Here is a 3,829-nt window from a genome sequence, read left to right on the forward strand (position 1 = left end):
GCTGTGCAATCCTGGCGTTTAACGCCAGACTGCTGCTTGTTTCTGGCATTAAACCCCCAAATATAGCCTGTTTCTGGCGTTTAACGCCAGGTAGATACTTGTTTCTGGCGTTAAACGCCATCTTGGTGCTTGTTTCTGGCGTTAAACGCCAGACAGATGCTTGTTTCTGGCGTTTAAACGCCAGATTGTTCCTCCTCCAGGGTGTGCTGTTTTTAATGTTGTTTTTCATTCTGTTTTTGATTTTTCAGTAGTTTTTGTGACTCCACATGATCATCAACCTAATAAAACATGAAATAAAATAAAAGAAAATAAAATAGATATGATTAAATAACATTGGGTTGTCTCCCAACAAGCGCTTCTTTAATGTCAATAGCTTGACAGTGAGCTCTCATGGAGCCTCACAGATGTTCAGAGTATTGTTGAAACCTCCCAACACCAAGCTTAGAGTTTGAATGTGGGGGTTCAACACCAAACTTAGAGTTTGGTTGTGGCCTCCCAACACCAAACTTAGAGTTTGACTGTGGGGGCTTTGGTTGACTCTGCAGTGAGAGAAGCTTTTCATGCTTCCTCTCCATGGTTACAGAAGGAGATCCTTGAGTTTTAAACATAAGGTTGTCCTCATTCAGTTGGAGGACCAACTCTCCTCTGTCCACATCAATCACAACTCTTGCTTTGGCTAGGAAGGGTCTTCCAAGGATGATGGATTCATCCTCATCCTTCCCAGTGTCTAGGATTATGAAATCAGCCAGGATGTAAAGGCCTTCAACCTTTACTAGCACGTCCTCTACTAGTCCATAAGCCTATTTTCTTGAGTTGTTTGCCATCTCTAATGAGATTCTGGTAGCTTGCACCTCAAAGATCCCAAGTTTTTCCATTACAGAGAGTGGCATTAAGTTTATTCCTGACCCCAGGTCACACAGAGCCTTCTCAAAGGTCATGGTGCCTATGTTACAAGGAATTATGAATTTACCAGGATCCTGTTTCTTTTGAGGTAATTTCTGCCTATCCAATGCATTTAGTTCATTGGTGAGCAAGGGAGGTTCATCTTCCCAAGTCTCATTACCAAATAATTTGGCATTCAGCTTCATGATTGCATCAAGGTACTTAGCAACTTGCTCTTCAGTAATGTCTTCATCCTCTTCAGAGGATGAATACTCATCAGAGCTCATGAAGGGTAGAAGGATGTTCAATGGAATCTCTATGGTCTCTAGATGAGCCTCAGATTCCTTTGGTTCCTCAAAGGGAAACTCCTTATTGGTCACTGAGCATCCCAGGAGGTCTTCCTCACTAGGATTCACGTCCTCCTCCTCCCTTGTAGGTTCGGCCATGATTGTCAAATCAATGGTCTTGCACTCTCTTTTTGAATTTTCTTCTGTATTGCTTGGGAGAGTACTAGGAGGAGTTTCGGTGACCCTTTTACTCAGCTGGCCCACTTGTGCCTCCAAATTTCTAATGGAGGACCTTGTTTCATTCATGAAACTGAAAGTGGTCTTAGATAGATCAGAGACTATATTTGCTAAGCTAGATGGATTCTGCTCAGAATTCTCTTTCTGTTGCTGAGTGGATGATGGAAAAGGCTTGCTATTGCTAAACCTGTTTCTTCCACCATTATTAAAGCCTTGTTGAGGCTTTTGTTGATCATTCCATGAGAAATTTGGATGATTTCTCCATGAGGGATTATAGGTGTTTCCATAGGGTTCACCCATGTAATTTACCTCTGCTATTGCAGGGTTCTCAAGATCATAAGCTTCTTCTTCAGAAGATGGCTCTATAGTACTGTTGGATGATTCCTTCAATCCATTCAGAATCTGAGAGATCATATTGACTTGCTGAGTCAATATTTTGTTCTGAGCCAATATGGCATTCAGAGTATCAATTTCAAGAACTCCCTTCCTCTGAGGCGTCCCATTACTCACAGGATTCCGTTCAGAAGTGTACATGAACTGGTTATTTGTAACCATGTCAATGAGTTCCTGAGCTTCTGCAGGCGTTTTCTTTAGGTGAATGGATCCACCTGCAGAATGGTCCAGTGACATCTTTGATAGCTCAGATAGACCATCATAGAATATATCCAGGATGGTCTATTCTGAAAGCATGTCAGAAGGACACTTTTTGGTCAGTTCCTTGTATCTCTCCCAAGCTTCATAGAGGGATTCACCTTCTTTCTATTTGAAGGTTTGAACATCCACTCTAAGCTTGCTAAGCTTTTGAGGAGGAAAGAACTTGGCTAAGAAAGCTGTGACCAGCTTATCCCAAGAGTTCAAGCTATCTTTAGGTTGAGAGTCCAACCATACTCTAGCTCTGTCTTTTACAGCAAATGGCAAAAGCATAAGCCTGTAGACCTCGGGATCAACCCCATTGGTCTTAACAGTATCACAGATTTGTAAGAATTCAGTTAAGAACTGAAAAGGATCTTCAGATGGAAGTCTATGAAACTTGCAGTTCTGTTGCATCAGAGAAACTAATTGAGGCTTTAGCTCAAAATTGTTTGCTCCAATGGCAGGGATTGAGATGCTTCTTCCATGTAAATTGGAATTTGGTGAAGTAAAGTCACCAAGCATCTTCCTTGCATTGTTATTATTTTTGGCCATGTCTCCTTCTTTTTCAAAAATTTCTGTCAGATTTTCTCCAGAGAGTTGTGCTTTAGCTTCCCTTAGCTTCCTCTTCAGAGTCCTTTCAGGTTCAGGATCAGCTTCAACAAGAATGTTCTTATCCTTGTTCCTGCTCATATGAAAAAGAAGAAAACAGAAAAGAAAATATGGAATCCTCTATGTCACAGTATAGAGATTCCTCATGTAAGTATAAGAAAAGAAGAATAGAGGAAGGAAAAGATAAGAATCCAAACACAGAGGGAAAGAGTGGGTTCGAATTCTTGGGTGGAAGAGAAGTGTTAGTAGATGAATAAATAATTACAAGGAGATGAGAGAGGGAAGAATTCGAAAATTAAATAAAATAAAATAATTTTTTTTTGTTTTTAATTTAAAATTAACGTTGAAATTCGAAAATAAGAAAAGAAATAAAATTAAAATTAAAATTTAAAATAATTAAAAAGAAATTTTGAAAAAGAGGAAGGTGATTTTTGAAAATCAGAGAGAGAATTAGTTAGGTAGTTTTGAAAAAGATATGATTAAAATAGTAAACTTTTAAAATCAAACAAAAAGTCAAGTAGTTAATTGAAAATGATTTGAAAATCAATTTTTGAAAAGATAAGAAGTTAGAAAAGATTTTGAAATTGATTTTGAAAAAGATGTGATTGAAACTTATTTTGAAAAAGAAATTTAAAAAGATTTGATTTTTGAAATCAAAGTTGATTACTTGACTAACAACAAACAAAAGATATGATTTTAAAATTTAAAGATTGAACCTTTTTTACTAGGTAAGTAACAAACTTAAAATTTTTGAATCAATCACATTAATTGTTAGTAAAGATTTTGAAATTATGAAACAAAATAAGAAAAATATTTTTTGAAAATCAATTTGAAATTTTCGAAAATATGAAAGAAAAAATGAAAAAGATTTGATTTTTGAAAAAGATTTGAAAAAGATAGGATTTTTAAATTGAAAATTTGATTTGACTCATAAGAAACAACTAGATTTTAAAAAATTTTGAAAAAGTCAACTCAAATTTTCGAATTTTATGAGATGAAAAAGGGAAAGATATTTTTTTTATTTTTGAATTTTTAATGAAGAAAGAGAAAAACACAAAAAATGCACAAGACATAAAAATTTTGGATAAAAACAAAGAAAACATGCAAGAACACTTTGAATACAAAGATGAACACTAAGAACACTTTGAAGATCATGATGAACATCAAGTATGTATTTTTGA

The 3,829-nt window shown here is 36.0% G+C and overlaps 1 non-coding gene across 1 annotated transcript; it reads left to right on the forward strand.

Moving 5' to 3' along the window:
* The first annotated feature begins 2,090 nt into the window (after positions 1-2,090).
* LOC112788613 (small nucleolar RNA R71) lies at positions 2,091-2,198 on the forward strand. Its single transcript, XR_003195971.1, has one exon. It is a non-coding gene; the product is annotated as a small nucleolar RNA R71 (small nucleolar RNA).
* The last annotated feature ends 1,631 nt before the right edge of the window (positions 2,199-3,829 follow it).

Source organism: Arachis hypogaea, chromosome 20 (genome assembly GCF_003086295.3).
Source record: "Arachis hypogaea cultivar Tifrunner chromosome 20, arahy.Tifrunner.gnm2.J5K5, whole genome shotgun sequence".
Classification (NCBI taxonomy): domain Eukaryota; kingdom Viridiplantae; phylum Streptophyta; class Magnoliopsida; order Fabales; family Fabaceae; genus Arachis; species Arachis hypogaea.